This window comes from Halichoerus grypus, chromosome 7 (assembly GCF_964656455.1).
Source record: "Halichoerus grypus chromosome 7, mHalGry1.hap1.1, whole genome shotgun sequence".
Taxonomy (NCBI): Eukaryota; Metazoa; Chordata; class Mammalia; order Carnivora; family Phocidae; genus Halichoerus; species Halichoerus grypus.
This window is the reverse complement of record NC_135718.1, coordinates 67654743-67672068: the sequence shown is the minus strand read 5'-3', so window position 1 is coordinate 67672068 and position 17326 is coordinate 67654743. Positions and strand designations below refer to the sequence as shown.

The 17326-nt window shown below is 52.3% G+C and overlaps 1 protein-coding gene across 1 annotated transcript in view; it reads right to left on the bottom strand.

Annotated features, from left to right (window-relative positions):
- The window catches only part of GALNT2 (polypeptide N-acetylgalactosaminyltransferase 2), a 184008-nt gene that overhangs the window by 103338 nt on the left and 63344 nt on the right, over positions 1-17326 (bottom strand). The gene's annotated exons all lie outside the window — the stretch shown is intronic.

Genomic DNA, 17326 nt, shown 5'->3' with positions numbered 1-17326 from the left:
GTGGTGGATTATACTTGGCCATGTGTCTTAGCTCCTCCTCCCGCGGGAGCTGGAGGAAAAGGGCCCGCCCCTCGTGGCCGCTGGGCGGGGCCCTGTGACGGCTCTGACCAATCGGACGGCCGCAACCACGAGGCAAGGGGTGGAGCTTGTAAGTGCCTGTGCACTGTCCCTGTCCTCTCGGGACACAGCCTCGGGGGCCACCACGCTGTAAGGAAGCTGACCAAGGTTCCTGGCACTTAAACCTGGCCATTTGGAAGCTGAGACAGCCCAGGCCACACCCAGCAGTCTTGCGGGACATGTGAGCGAGCCCGTCCTGGACCAGCCAGCCAACTGAGCTGTCACTTGACTGCAGGGACACACGTGAGCCCCGGCCCCGGAGACACCGGCACAGGAATTGTCCCACAGGGTGGTAGGGAGTCATAAATCATTTCTGTTTAGGCCACTGCGCCTCAGGGTGACTCGCCAGGCAGCAACGGATAACAGACAAGGATGTGGAATGAAATAATACAGGAAATCCTCAATGACAGCTGACAGAAAACAGGAAGCGATTTTCCACGGCTGTTGCCTATAAAAACCGTGGGAGCACGACAAGGAAGGGCAGTTCAGTCACAGGATTCTACATGGAGTAAAACCAGTACCATCCACACAGTCTGAGCCAATGGCCCCCATTTTAAATATTATTCATGCCCTTGAGTCAATATAAAAAAGGATCCAGGAGAGCTGGTGCATTAGCAGGGCTGAAAGTTTCTGAGCTTCTGAAGCCATCTCTGATAGAGCCAATTTACTCATTTAACAAGTTTGTTTGTTTGTTTTTGAATGCTTACTATATGCCAGGTCCTCAGCTAGCTAGTAGAGATGGAGAGATAACTGCATGGTCAGGCCCCGTCCTCAAGAATATCACATGGTATTCTTGCTGAGTACAAGGTATGCATTGTGATCTTGGGCACATCTACACCCTCCCTAAGGCTCAGCTCTTGTGGGGACAGCAGTTGATGGTCACCGTATAGGATTTCTTGCTATAATGCCTGATGCATACTACATATTCAATAACATTACTATTGTTATTAATACTGCTATTAATACTACAATCCTGAAACTAATACAATATCCCTTTGCTATGATATGGAAGATGGGCTGGAGAAGTCTTTGGTGGGAGGAAGTGAGGAGGGACTTTTAGAATTTTTTTTTAAAGATTTTTATTTATTTCACAAAGGGAGAGAGAGAGCACAAGCAGAGGGAGCTGCAGGCAGAGGGAGAGGGAGAAGCAGGCTCCCCGCTGAGCAGTGAGCCCAGTGAGGGCCTCGATCCCAGGACCCTGAGATCATGACCCGAGCCAAAGGCAGACGCTTTACCGACTGAGCCACGCAGGCACCCAAGGAGGGACTTTTAGATGACAGTGGTCTTCCTGGAGAAAAGAGATGAAGGTCTGACCAGTGAGCAGAGGCTTAGGACACTGGCCCAGAAGCCAGGGAAGAAGCACCTGCATGGGTGCCTTCTAGAAAGAGAACACACCCCAAGGGTTGTGACTTCAGCCTCCCAACCCACCCCTCCAAAACCCTCAGTAGTCATTCTGGGTCAAAAGGCAGGAATGGAAGGCATGTTGGCCAACTCCTCCAGAGCTGGGAACAAACTGGCAAACAGGGCTTGGCCAAGGGCTTCAGAAAGCTGGCACTCCCCCAGGATTCCGGTTCCCTAAAGGCATCTTGGTCTACCAGGTCCCTGGTGAAAAAGGGATGAAGGGAAGGGGAGGAACACTGTGGCCAGAGCCAGCGTGCCTGCAGGTGGTGGGGAGACTCTGCGTTTCCCTCCTGGAACTGACCAGTATTCACCTCGCCCTGCTCCACGTGAGACATCCGATTCACAGTCTTCACCGTGTTCAGTGGTGCAGCCCGCCCTGTCAGCACCAAGATGGCCCTGGGCGATCTGGCACCCTGAGGCCCCAGCACACCCCACGGTTCCCTGTGGACTCGGTGTGTGGTCCTCAGGCTGGCCATGGCAGCGTGGAGCCCTAGGGCCACGCACAGAGCAAAGTGACCATCCCTTTCCCACTGAGGAAAGTCTGACCCACGTGGTCCCAAATTAGATTATAGTTTTAAATGTTTTCTTCAGACCTGGCTGAAATGCAATGCAGGGATGCAAATAAAGAAACAAAATAATTAGGCGAACTTCTCTTGCTGAGCCCCCAGGCTCACACTGAATATCTCCTTCCTCGAGACCCCCCTAATAAACTCAAGGGAGCGCTCAACATTTTGAGAGAAAGCAGTGGAAAGACTTGGCGTCTGTCACGTGTAAATACAAGTCATGTGCATTAGACATTTTTGTGGACACAGGAGCAACCAGTAAGAATAGAGAAGACAGTTCCCTGTGTAAATAAAACATTACACGGATAGCAGCCAAAAGTGCGGGGGGGGGGGGGGGGGGCTGGTGCTCTTCCCGGGCTGGGTAAGCTCGCATGTTTACAGACTATGGATGGGTGAAAGAGCGCACTTCCGATAAAGCTCTATTTCAACCCCAGCTTTTTGTCTCATCGAAAGGCAGTGTCAGCGTCCTCGGCAGACACACGGGGTCTGCCCCTTCACCCACTTCAGGCATGTGATGCAAGAATAAACACACTGCTGCCCAGGCGCCGGGCATCCGAGCAGCAGGGGCTGGGGCTGCACGGAAACCCCGCCTCCGAGGCTGGCTCTCTTTATGGCTGCTTGTTCACAGCTCTGCGTAGACATGAGCAAAGCCATCAGACCGCATTCTTCCGACCAACTTGGAGGCCGATGGTACAAAATCTTTACCTGTGCTCGGATGGCAAGACGCAAGAGCTCCCGAGGGAGGGTCAACCTGACTTGATTTCCCTGGAGGGTGAGATGGTGGGAAGCCTTACGATAGGCCAGGCCAGCTGTCTCATGGGGTGGTTCGAGCTCTGCCCGGCTGCTGGCCGCTTCTGCTCTCCTCTGAACAGGGGGATCTCTGGCTGAAAATACTCTGCAGCGCCCCCACTGGCCCGGCATGCGAAGTCTGACAGTGTCACTAGAGGCCTTAGCTTGCACTCCTGTAGTGGGCACTTTTCCAAGACAAAAGTTGTTGGCTTCCTACCTTAGCGACCCCATCTCTAAAACAGGCAGCATATGTTAGCGATGGCCTCAAGCCCCTCTCTACAATCCCTCGACAGATGCACTGTGTGCCAGCTTCACCCACATGCTGGAGAAACACGGTGACCCCTGGCCAGGCCCTTTTCCATCCCTGGAGCAACCCAAAATGCCACCATCACCCTGCCACGCACTGCCTGGGTAGTCCTGAAGGCTCACCATTTTACATCCCCTCAGGTACACTTTCAATCCCCTGCAGCCAGGCTCCACTCCACCCACCCAGCTTATTTCTTACTGACCCCCTCCCTACCCCCGCTGCCCAATTCCAGACCTGTTCCAGCAGGTTCTCTCTGTTCCTAGACTTGGCTCATGATTTGTTTTCAATGAAGGTGCCATTTACATCCAGTGAAATTCACTCTAGTGTGCAGCTCTGTTGAGTTTGGACCATTGTGCACAATCGTGAACCACCACCACAAGCAAGATACAGAGCAGTTGCATCACCCACAAAATTCCCCTGTGTACCTTAACTCGGCCCCCTGGCATCCCCTGATCAGCCTTCTGTTGGCTTTGCCTTTCTAGAACATCACGTGAGTGACATCCTACAGCAAGTGACCTTCTGGGTTCTACCACACCCTTTCTTATGGCTGTACCACAGCTCACCCATCCATCCTCCAGCTGAGGGGCAGCTAAGTCATTTCCAGTGTGGGGCAAGTATGAATGAAGTCATCAGGAATTCTGTGAGTGTATAAATTTCCACTTCCCTTGGAGAAATATCTAAGCAGGATGGTTGGTGGCATGGAGCATGTGTTGACCTTTGTAAGAAACTGCCAACCCATTTTCCAAACTGGTTGCACCATTTTGCCTTCCCACCAACAACCAGAGAATTCTGGTTGCTCTGTATCCTTGCCGGTACTTGGTATTATCCTTTGGGTTTTTTAGGAAATCACTCTACAGAGGTGACAGTAACAGGATGCAGCTTTCTTATTTGCTGTCATGATGTTTACTACATGCCAGGCCCCACGCTCCGTGGCTCACATCCATCTCAATCAATGCTCATTCCAACTCTGCACAGTAAGTTCTTGTATTTTCTCTGCTTTTAAATGCAGAAATTGAGGTGGCACTTGATCCAGGGTCACCTGACTACAAAGTTCCTGGCCTTAAATAAAATCTCTCCTAGGATGACCTTATTAATGCCTTCACGGATTCTCTGCCAGCTTTTGGGTTCTGGCTCAAATTTTACCTCCTGTGTCACAGTTTCTCCAAATCGTAACGTAACACAGCCCAGTCTGACCTTGCCTTCTATTGTACTTGATCAATTCCCTAATTACTGCATTTATCTCCAATGAGAGAACCAAAGCATTCTTCAAGTAACTCCTGTTTCTTGTCTCCCAAACAGGATGTTCAGTTTCTTGCGGCCAGAGCACCTGCCTTCCCAACACTACTTTTCATCCTCTACGTTTCAGGCACTGACTGAAATGAATCCGAATGTGCAGACAGTGTCTGGAAACTGAGGAACGGGGTGTGCTATAGAAAAGACAGCACAGCTGGCGTGCCTCGGCCTTCCATTAGAGCTTACACAGCCGCAACCGGAAGGCCGCCTCTGCCCTCCCACGGGCACCAGAAAGCTGAGGCAGTTTAGTTACAGAAGCTATGACAGGTTAGGGGTCAAGGCAAAGCACATCTCCCCCGCCCCTCCCCCCCAAAACTGACCATAAACGGATCCATGACAAATGAGAATAAAATATCCAGTGTCTGCGAAACAGGGTGAAAACAGTTGGTGACATCGTGAAGGAAGGATCAGTTTTAGGAAACAAACATTGAAGGCAAAAGAAACACAAGACGGAGCCTCTTGAGTTAATTAACCAATTAACATTCTACCAGGGACAAGGAGACTTCTTAGGATGACAACGCAAACTCGTGCTAAAGCCAGAAGAGATCCTGAAATACCACAGCAGGCCTCGGGCACATAACTGGGAGCTGCTGGAGAGCAGCCGGGCCTGGAGGCCCATCAGCACACACGGCCAGCTCCTCACGTGCCTGACCCCACCGTGCTGCTTTCCCCACCAGATTCAGGAGCCAGGTCTTTGCTACAAATCCACCTCTCTCTCCTCTGCTCCCTCCCCTCCCCCGGCCTGGGCCCCATGTCATCCCCACACCACCCAGAGGCGAGGCCTCCGTGCCGTCTGCTCAGCATTTCAAATCAATGACCCCACATCCTAGAGAACTAAAGCCTTTTCGTCACCCACAGAAAGCTCCCGGTCCCCTTGCCTCACCCCATCCTCTGTGTCCCAAGGGTCCCGCCCCAGTGTCGCTCACACCGCTCTGCCCATCCGCAGAGCCAGGGAGCCCAAGTCTGTGGCACGGATTCCAGGTGTCTCCTGACCTGACTGACTCAACGCTTCCCTCTTCTCTGCATGTGTAAGCCACTGGGGAATCTGCCCTTTCAAAGCACCACTTTGTCCTCTGCTCAGAGCCCGAGAGCAAACTCTGTGGGCACTGATGTTTCCCTTCTTAGAACCCTCAGGGCCCTCTCTTGATCTGGCCCTGATCTAACCTCTCTTGGTCAGCGCTCTGTCCTCCGGGAGACCGGCCGATTCCCGACCTTTTGTGACTTCCTCTGTGCTCTTCACTTGGGAATCCAGCCTTGGGTTTATAATCACCCTTCCTCTTGGAAATGGTCTTCAGATTACAAAAGTGTCAGACCCACAAAGCCTGGCTCTGCCTGTGGGACTGTGCTGGGAGAGTCCCGCCCTGGGGCCAATCAGCCCCAGGGACGAGGCCCCGTGCGGCCATACACCCTACATTTGTACCCCCATCATAACAACTGGGGTGGCAGGAACTTAATGACCTATCCCCACACATTCCAATTTCTGATAAGCCAGAATTTCATTTTCTTAAACCTCTGAATTAACGGCCGTTCTGAAAAAGCCCCTGGTTGAGTTGTATGCCAATTATTGGTTCAGGGACAGACAGCCCAGCCTACGCACGGACTGGGAGTGAGAGGTGGGCTGTGAGGAGGAAGGCAGAGAGGGGCCGCTCTCCCTCAGGTCAGAGGCAGCAGGCCCAACCGCAGAGACCCGACAGAGATTCTGGACAGAGAGCGAGGCAGCAGGAGAGAGACGGAGAGGGCAGAACTCAGCATGCATGGCTTTGAGAATCCTCGGGCAGAAATCAGAGGATGCTCACCCCACCCAGATGTGGGGGGAAAGTGACGCCTTTCAACAGGAGGGAACCCACGAATCCAGGAAACTGCTTGGAAGCCAGCCACAGGCGCCACAGCGAAACTCAAGTACTTAAAAAGTAAAACTAAGCGGAGAGCCAGGGCCACCTGGGAGGGCCCTGACATTTGGACAACAAAGCCCCAAACCTAGACCCCACCCAGCCCAGTCTCTGAGTCCAAATTTCCCCATTTTATAAGGACACCATCCATACACAGACCTTGCCTCAAAATAAGGTCACATTCTGAGGTACTGGGGGTTAAGATTCATCATATCTTTTTTGAGGGGACGCCTACAAGACCACCTCTCCCCCAGAGATTTCACAGCGGGGGCAGAGCATACAAATAGAAAGGCCCAGACACCTCTCACTCAGCTGCTGGTTTTCCCACTGACCTGTAGCTATTTGTTCACATTCTACCAGACTCAAGACAGTTTCTTACAAAGGCGGAAAGCACAGGCTCTCACTTAGAGGAAAGCTGGAGTGGAGGTCAGTGAGCTAAAGGTCTATGGTCCTGCTCTATGGAGAGTTCATCCCCTGTGGAGAAAAACTCACCCACCGTGTGACTAAGGGCCCACATCTTGATTCCAAGCACAGGTAGCTTGATTTCTAATGGGACTGAACAGTGAAATATTTAAAATGTACAAAATATACATTCCCATTGCACAACGGGGATCAGTTCTTGGCGTAACAGCTCAACAGACACTCTGATTATGCAAGCTCTTTTCAAAAAGCGTCGAGCCTCCAAGAAGCTAATCTGACAGAGACTTATTATGCTCTCCAAATAATGAGTGAAAAAAGAAATCATTTCTGAGTCTTTATGAGATAGACACCCAGGCAGACAGGCCCACACAATAAATCCGCACAGAAGCTGGGAAGAGGCCTGGACACCAGTAGCTTTTATGAACATATCAATTCCACCAGACTCCAGTGAAGGCAGGAGAGGGACCGTTCAGGGCCACCGGCTGGAGGCCCCCTGGGCCTCACGGCCTCCTGAGGGCTGTTGGTGTGTCAGGCGAGCTGGGGCGGGGCCGGGGGGACAGAATTACAATGGCTGTAATGCATCTCGCAGGAGCGGGGAGCAGGGCCATGGCCAGACGGGCTGAGCTCACTGTGTCTGACAAAAGGAACTTCTCACAACCGAGACCTTTGGGTTGCAATTATGAAAAGACAGCAGGGGTGGGGGGTCGGGAGACCGGTGATTGGTGAGTTGAGAAGGCGTCCTCAGACAAAACTGGACGTTCTCTGCGAAGTGTCTTCCGAAAGGACACCAAGGTCATTGTAACACTGGTTTCGATGTAGAAAGTATCATGGGGATGTTTTCTGTTTCCCTAAGACACTAAAATGTGCTTATTGGGACATTAAGAAAAAAGAAAGGTAGATCTTTAAAATGTTAAGGGATGAGCCCTCATAAATTGCTGTTTAGGGAGTTTGTCAAATCTGACTACAGAAATACTCTTCTATGTAAGAAAAACAGAACTGACGATCGGTGAGTATCTACCGTGCGTCCCGGGCATGGCACTGAGCATATCTGTTCTCATTCTCTGTTTTCGTTTTGTCTCCTTTAAATGTACTCAGAGAGACTGAATGCACTGTAGTCAGGTCACCAAGTATTAAGTTTTACTCACAGTGGTGGACAAGAAAACCGAAGGCCCAGGGAGATGGGAGTGATTTTCTGTCCCGAACCAGAGCCAGGCACGAGGCGGTAAAACAGGTAACAGGGTAAGAAGATGAAGCCTGCGAATGCGAACCAAGGTGGGCAACGCACCATCCGGGTAGTGCGCCTGGGAGCCGGGGACCGGGTGCTGCAGGGAGATGTGGGGGATGGGCAGGCGGGAGGGGACCCTGCCCCCCGAAGATGAGTGACTTAAGAGGAGCGGACCAAGGCTGCACGTGACAATGGCGCTCGTTCCGTCACACTTACCCAAAATGTGAGTATGTGTTCTAAACCAGATTCGCGAGCTCCTCCCCTCCCCCCAGCCTCTCCCGTTATTCCTGTCCTATGCCCAGCAGCTTTCAAATTTTTTTTTTTGCCAAAACCCACAGGAAGAAATAAATTCAATGTAGAGACCCAGGACACAATTCATATATTAATATATATATACTATAGATTTATAAACACGCACACATATGCGCACACATCCGTATATATGTAACAAGTTCTATACAATAACTACCTACTTTACTATATGGGACGTGCTCCAGTATCTTCTCCTCTATTTAATTTTTCTTTTAAATACTGATGCCATCCTCCTAAAGTAGTTTCGTGATCTGCTTTATGGGTTGTGACTTAAAATGTGAAAAACCTTGCCCTAGTCTTGGCAAAAGTCCTGTTCAAGATTCCAGCCTGGTGGCAGGTACACTTACAGGCCACAAGTTCAAGCCTGAGTCAAAGAAGTAAAAGGGAGACCAACGGTCCGGACCCTCCGAGGGCCTTCTTTCTGTTCACCTGGAGGTGAGGACACAGCTGCAGACCAGGGGCTGTGCTGTCCTTCCGCACAGCTGGGCGGTAGGAACAGGGCCGAGGAGGGAAGGGAGCCCGGGGGAAGGCAATTCTGAGTAGATCAGAGAACTGGAACTCCTCCTCCGAGGCCCACGCCGGGGAGGATAGGTGGTGAGGGTCTCGGTGCCTTATTAAGGAAACACGGGCCCTGCATTACCTCTCTAGCTTCTGAGGGCTCTGAGGGTAGCTTCCATTTCTGGCTGGGCCATTACCACTGGCCTCCCGGAGGCACCTAGATGGACAAGCCCCACCTTTCTCATCACCCTCGCCTGGATCTACACGTGCAGCACTGGGCCTGGTGGACACAGTCAGAGCTGGAGATGCAAGCAGAAGGCTCTACTGGAACCCCTCCTCCAGGCTCCTGCCTCCCGGCAGTTGCAGGGACACGAAGAACAGGGAGGGAGAGGAAGGCCACGGTGACCAACCATCAAGTGCTCTGGGATCACGATGCTGACAAAGCTACAAAATCCCATCCAAGAGGCCCCACAAAGCTCAGGTAGTAGAATGTAAACCGAAAAGAGGTGAATGACATCACACAAAAGCACAAAACACACCTGCACTCCTGCGGCAGCCACCCTAGCCCGAAGAGTTGCAAACGGTGGCCCTAACTGGAGATTCTGTGAGTTGCTTTGGGACCACAAGGCCAGATTCCTCAGGGAAGGAAAGGCAAAGACAGGTTCCTGGGTGCTCAGAAGAAGACAGACAGCAGGCTTCCATCCCAAAAACTCATCAGAGGCCAGCAGCAGAGCCCCCATTCGGAAGGCCAACCCCCTGGATGGGAAGACGGCCGTTCTTGGGCCTCCTGCCATCTTGGAAGGCCAAGGGGAGGCCTGGTGTTCCAGCACATCCTCTTCTGGAAGGCCTGGCTCCACAGCAGCTCGACAGGGGTGCCCTGGGCAGAATTATAAGTAGAGCTTCGAGTTTCAAAACGAGACAAAAAAAGAAGAGATCTGAAACCCTTGTACAGGGGGCAAGACATCTCTGTAAGAAAAGTTTTTGCAACAGATTAGACTTTCCTTTCAGAATAAAATAAGATACACACCCCTCCCCAATTCCCAACTCAATCTCCAATGGAGACATTCACTTTTCTGGGGAGGCTGTTGACAAAAACAAAGCAGAAGCAAAAAGGAAGCTTGAACTTGCTGTTTTAGTCTATCTTCTGAAAGTAGCTTTCAGAAATAGGTTCAAAAGTTAAAAAAAAAAAGAAAGAAAGAAAAAGAAAAAAGGGGGTTTTTGTTTGTTTTATCCAAACATAAGTTTCTGGGAGCAAATATGCCACCTTGGGAGATGTATGAAATATTGCCTTTTATTTCAAGCCTGTGAAGTCTCTTCTGGGTGTTCTATCTCAGGCTTCCTTTGGTGAAACAAAGAAGTGAGTCTTCTGTACAGAGAAACAGAAGCACATACAGGTGGGCGGGCTGCCCAGACCCCAAATGAACTGATGAGTCCCTGGCTCCACAGCCCAGGAAGGGAGAGCAACCCGGCAGGTCCCCGGCTCACTGGCTCCCGGAGCCCCGGCAGCCATCCGCATCCCGGGGGCCATCACGCTGTGTGGCTGTCACTCTGTGTGATGGCATAATTAGGGAAGACGCGGGCACGACGGCAAGTGGTGGTGAGGATTAAATCAGGGCGGGACGCCCGCAGAGGCCCCCCTACGCGTCAGGATGCATGCTCTGACGGCCAGCAGAGCGGCCTCGCTGGACTAACTCAGCGATGCGCCCGGTCCCCAGACATGAAATCCTAATGAGGCAGGAGAGTCTGTAAAGCGGTTTCGCGGGTGTTCCGTCCTACAAGGGAACAGTGCTTGGCTGCAACTTCCCGCTCTGGACATGGAATTCTTCAATCTATCTGTCTGTGTGTATTTCCACGGCTGAGATGTAGAACAACAAAACCCAAACACAGCCCATCACCCGCCTCGTTCAGCCAGCCGGGGCGGCACATGGAGCAGGGCGGGGGCGCGCGCGCGCACACACACACACACACACACACACACACACACGTCAGTCAAGCGGTATTGCCAGTCCTCTAAATATACAAGGACCCTCAAACTTGTGCCGCACTCCACTGCACCCAGGGAGTCCTGCACGCCCCGTCACGACAGTGGCCCATCCCAGAATCGTGATGTGTTCAGCTCGGAAACCTCCCTCCCCGCAACACCAGACCCAAGAATCACCATAATCACAGAGGGCCCCAGCCGCAGAGCTGCACACACACGGTGGGCCCCAGCAGCCTGCAATTACGCGGCAACCAGGGCCGGCGCTCCCAAACCCTCAGCGGCCCTGCGCGGACTCCCTGCCAGGAGAGACGACATCGGGGCCACAAGACGACCTCAGGAGCCAGAAGACGGCAGCAGCAGCTCCTGCAACCGGATGACCAAGACTCAGACCAGGGAAGCCCCTCGAGAGGCTGAAGTCCCCGGAACTGACTTTGAGGGAGTGAGGCACATCGTTGTGGAGAGACATGCAGAACAGGGCATCCGGCTATCGCGGCAGCAGGGAGGGGGCCGCGGGGGCAGGGGTGCTCTCCCAGCCTGGCAGGCCCTGCAGAGCACCTGACTCCACCATCACAGAGACTGTACTGAAATGGCCCAGATCTCAAGAAGGCCCCTGGAGGGGATCAGGTTCCCCGACGTCAGCCTGGGAGAAAAGTAGCTCGTTACCATGCACTCTCCCTCAGCGGGTGCAGGGCACATGCAGGGCTTTCTCGGGTGATCTGGCTGTCTGGGGGGATGGGGGGCAGCCTTCACCTGCGGGGCCGCTGCTTCTGCCGGCTGGGTCAGTGCCTCTGTCTCTTAAGACTCAGAGCCTAAAAACGGGGGGGGGGGGTCTGTGTCCGCTGGGCTGGACACAAACAGGGGTGAGCCAAAGGGCTGCTCCTGTATTTATTATTATCAACACCTGTCTGAAGGGTCAGCAGGTGTAAGAGTTTCGGAAGCAAACAGGATGACGCACGGGATGACGCACGGGGTGGCGTCTGCAATGAAGATCTGGGACCTGTGCCTCCCTCCATCCAAGCACTTTGTACAAAGGCCTCCAATGAACAAACGTCCCTCGGAATACGGCTCAGTGCAAGCTCCCAGGCTGGGAAGCACAACACCCGCCAGGAGAAGCGGAGACAGAAGCCTCCCATGCAAGGGAGGAGGTGCCAGGGGCAGGTACATCCCCGTAGGAGGAGGCAGCCCTCCCGACAGTGACCCCCAAAGCCTCAGCCCCTGCCAGGGCGTGGTGCTGCAAGCCCATCAGCTGGCAAGTGCTCCGCTGGAAGGGAGGAGGGCCACTCCTGAGGTCTCAAAGGAGGGGAGGGAGGGAGAGACGAGGGACCACAGGGCCAGGAAAGTGGTGGTGAGGATTGTGTTTCTATGTCTTCCGTCCCAGGGGAGAGGCCCTCACCCACCCCGCAGCACCGGGTCCCAGCCCGCCCGGCTCTCCCGCGGGTCCTGCCAGGAGGTGAGCGCAGGCAAAGTGAACACCTGGAAGTAGGCTGCTGTCTGTGAGAATCTGCACCATAATAAAGGCTTGGTTTTGTTTTAAGATTTATTGATTTATTTGAGAGAGTGAGAGTGAGCATGAGTGCAGGGGCGGGTGGAGGCAGAGGGAGAGAATCTCAAGGAGACTCCCTGCTGGGTGAGGAGCCTGACAAAGGGCTCGATCCCACCACCCTGAGATCATGAGCTGGGCCAACATCAAGTGTCAGAGGCGTAACTGACGGAGCCACCCAGGCGCCCCACCATAATAAATGTTTTTAATAAAATGAACATCACTACACCTCATGATCAGTCTAAGCCAGGAGACAGAGGGAGAAGTTTCGGGGGTGTGCATTTTCATTGCCATATCTATCGGTCAGGTGTCAACATGCTGAAAGGAACATGAAAGTAATTCCTCCAAACTGAGGATGGTGTCAAATCACAGAACAACATGGGAGCATCACCATCGGCCACCTCGCTGGGCTCAGTGACGCCACCACGCTCCCTGTCGCCCCCAGCACTGCCGCAGGCCCTAGGTTCTTCCGACTCTGCCTCCCATTTCTCTGGCTCCAGCCCGTCCCTCCAGATTCCCTCAGGGAGAACCTCCTACTGGCCCACCTGCCTCTAGCCTGGCTTCCCCCCGCCCCCCCCACACCCAGTGCTGCCAGGGGAACATTCCATCCATACGCGGGGCCCTATACACTTCTCACGGGTGCATTTCCAAGCACACCCCTGCCCCCCAAGGCATACGAGGCAGCATGAGCTACGGGCAGCTCCCTGACCTGCCATTGCACTTCTTAGGCACGGCCCCCTCCCTCCAGCATGGACCACACCTCCAGCTTAGTCCTGGTCACACTGCATTGTAATCATTATTTTGGTGCCTTTCCTTCTCTTAAAAACACCAGCTCCCTGACTGCAGAGTTGGCTCCTCACTGATATCCAGCGTGTGCTGCATGCACGGTAGAAGCTGACCCAATAGTAAAGGCAGAGTGGAGTGCCAAGGCCACGCACGCCTGCTTTCACACCAGCCTGGCTGGGAAGGGAGAGAGGTAACAGCCTCCAATCAACACTTAGACAGAAAAGGAAGATCTTTCTCAGAGTGAGGACAGATTCCGAAACATGATTTAATTATTAACAAAAAATACTGGAGAAAGAGGGGTGGTCGTGCACACATGTGAACCGGCGTGCTCAAGTTCTCAGCCGGTGGCTGGAGACGTGACTCAGGACAACCCCCCCCCCCCCCCCGGCCCTGCTCCTCGAGGGCTCCCTAACTGGTCACATGAAAGAGGCTGGGCAAAAATAACCCGCCTGCGTTTATCAGTCTCCAAAGAGCAGAAGTACAAGGGCTGTTTTTTAATTCCCAGCTCTGGAGGAAGAATGAAAAAGTGCTTATTTTTAGCCCAGCCCAAAACCATAAGCATCTACAGGTCAATAAGGAGCAAAGGAAAAGAAAGAAATTTCACAAGAGATCAGAACTGGAACCAAAGCCCCCGAGTAGCACCAGACACGTGTGCAGTGACTGCCCAAAGCAGCCTGGACAAGGAGTGGACCGTCTTCCCTCTTCTCTGGATAATTAATCTCAGGATAATGAAAACGCATGCCCTAAGCTTCTTGAAAACACACACGTCCCAGAGGAGCTGGGCAAGTGGGAAAGAAAACGAGCAGTGTGAACTCCTGTTTTTTCTGTAATTTACAGAGACCTCGTTTCCAATGTGATCTTTCCAAGTCCAGACAGAACCACTGCCACCAAGATGAGAGCTGGTCCTCTGTGAGTGTCCTACCTGGGCCTGGCTTCCACGACAAACCACCTTTCAAGGCCTGGGCCTGACCCAGAGACTCCCAAGCTTTGGGAGCCCAGGGCAGGGACTTAAAATGTGGATTTCAGAGCCCACCCCCTCCCCCCAGGGATTCCGATTCAGAGGGCCTGGACTGGAATCAGCCCATCCTCAAGCAACACTGGGGCACTCTGGGAAATGGTGGTCTGAGGACAATGTTGGTAGTAAGACGGAAGGAGGAGGATAATGAGTGAGAAAGCCTGCGGCCGTCACAGCAGAACAGACGCCCTGACTCTGGAGGGGCTGCCATGGAGCTGCTCGGGCGCTCAGCCCCTTCTCTCCCTGCTTTGGTAGGTTATCAGCAAAGGGAGCCCGACCTCACTCAGAGAACTTCTCAAAGGCCTGAGGGGAGATATCCGAAGGTTGCCAAAGGTAAACTGAGTCGCCGTCCTCCCCTCCATGTTTGGAAGCCATGATTTCACAAACGCTCACCATAATCTCTGCCCCGACTCAGCCAGCTCCTCTGAGGGCATCTGACACCTTCTAAATGCAGCCTTGCCCTGGCACCACCCCCCCCCCCACCCGCCCAGTCTCTAATTAATCCCTCTGCTCTTCCCACCCCTCGTGAGAACAGGGACACAGGCCAGTGATGCCTCCTTTGAAGTAAGCATCACAAGGAGAAAAACAATGCCTGGGATTTGCCGGAAACTCCAGCAGCAAAAAAAGTGCATATAAGGAAGAGACAAACCAAGCACAGTAAAAGCGCAGTGACTACGGACAGGGTAGTCGGTACACAGTTCACTGCATCTACTTCTGTGGGTTTTTCGTAATAAAAAAAAATTTTAAGAAAAATTACTGAAAGTCTATATACTTATTACGATCATAATCATAATTCTCGCGGCAAGGAACAGAGACCACGCGGAGGCCACTGGACCGGTGGTCATTTGGAAATACACAAGTGACCCCCAGCATCCTGGTCTGGACATCCTGGACTGTCGCCCTGTAATTATTAACTCGCCTTTGCTTTCATTCCCAAAAGCACCCTGGACCCTAAATTGCAGTCACTCCAGATACAGGGAGTGTAACAGGGCTATCTCTTTGAAACGCGGCCCAAAAGCAGCATAGTAACATTTACTCCCCTGACCTGCTCTAAATCATGATCTAGGTCAAAATACTGACCCAGATCTGCTTTCGCACACCTCCTCGCTACAGGCACCAGGCTGCAAAGCATTCAAGGGTGATGCTTTTGGAAGTTGAGCACGTTTCAGCAGATTTCAGAGGCACGGTTGTGTTTGAAAGGGTGCTATTTTAAAATTGATTAAGATTCAAAGGTTAGCAATTAAAGCCATTAAAAACAAAACTCTTGGTATCTGACAAATGCCCAAATGACAGGAGGAACATTATCTGGGAGAAACAAAATGAGCTATTTATCACTGAACATGGTGACAGTCAAATGCTGCCTGAAAGAAACGTCAAACGAACAGCTGTTGCAGCTGGAAAGTCTGGCCATCTTATGGATGACACCCACGTGGTATCACAGATAAAGACAGGCCCAACACCCTCTGAATTATCAGAGCAGCAACAGAGGCCTGGGAAAACCAGGGGCTTCAATAAGGGTGTGGGCCTGGCACTTTCCCATGCGAAAACCATACGCTGCATAAAGCCAAGGAAAAACAGACAGCATTCAGGGCTGACAATCTCTTTCTCCTTGGTCTCCTCTGCATCTGTCACATCTCTTTACAGAGCAACAGCGGCATTCACAGAAAAGGCAGCTGGCCTCCATGGCAGGTTCCTGATGGACTGTCAGAGTGACCTGAAGAGTGGGGGCCGGCATGTCGTGCTAATGCACCCACCTGCACACACCCACACTGCTGCCACTTCCAACTCGCCTCATGATCCAGTTTCTGTGTTTGATTCCTGCTGCTGCTGCTACAACAGATGGACAGATGGACAGGGGGCCCCTCTGCATCTCTTGCCAGAAAATAACTACTTGCCACAGAGCCAGTCACATGGTCTCTTCCCCTGAGTTTTCAGATGTGGAACCTGAAAGCCAAGAAAGTGGGGACCTGTCCAAGTCACGATGCCCACAGGTGACGAGTCGGAGAGTGCCCCAGTGCCCTGATTCCTAGGGTCCACTGCTAGAAAAGACTCCAGGACTCTGCCTCTGGATTCGGGCTCCAGGAATACCAGAAGCCAAACTGAGCAAGCACCACTCTCTCGGCCAGCTATTCACACAGAGGCACTGGGCCCAGGGGCTGGTCTGCTTGCACGCTGGGGCTCTGAATAGGTAGCCACTGCTGGGACTCAGCTGGGGTCCCCCCACCTCCTCCCAGTACGTATATAGGCTGACCCACACTTGGGGTTTAAAATGAACATTTAAAGGGTAATTTCTAAGTGAGTATTCAGAGAAAAACCATGAAAACCAGCCTACCTAGACACCCAGCTGAGGCAGGGGGATGTGAAGCAGCTGACCAGTAAGTACCCAGAGAGCATCTGGCAAATAAGCAAATGTATTTTATTAAGGGATTGAATAGAACAGGCAATGCCCAGGTTATAAAAGTTACATTGGAGACCCCCAGACTCACCAGCAGCCCGGCCTATCTTCACATGCCTGCCTCCTCCGCCTTTTCTTCTCCCCTGCCCTCCCTCTGCCCCTGCAGGGGTTCCTGATCCTGCAACAGCCCGGACCCTTGGACTGACACAAACTCCAAGTTCCAAATAATCAACTCACAGAAAACTAAAAATGTTTTATAGTCCCTTTGAAATCACTTGCCAAAAACAAGGAGAGGACCTGTTATGACACTGGGAAATATGAGAAAGAGGAGACTTACCCCATCCCACCATCTAGACGTGGCCCTGAGGTGACTCACGGAGCTGCCTGTGACGACCTTCAGCAGGTGGCCCTGAGGAAGGGTGTGTGTTGCTGTCTGTCTCAGGGTCTCCCCTCAACTTCCTTGTCCATAAACTTAAACTTGACACAAATCACTTAGCCAGGCCTGCAGAGCGTTTTAAGAGGCTTGACACCCTTTACAAGTGTCAACTCATTCAATTCTCTTAACAACCCAAGGTCAAAAAAGCACAGTAAGCCTATCAGGAAAAAAAACAAAAACAAAAACAAAAACAAACAACAAACTCAGAAAATAACAAGCATTGGCAAGGATGTAGAGAAATGAGAAATTAGAGCCCCCGTGCACTGTTGATGGGAATGCAAAATGGTGCAACCGTTAAGGAAGACGGGATGGTGGTTCCTCAAAAAATTAAAAGTAGAATTACCAGATGGTCCAGCAAC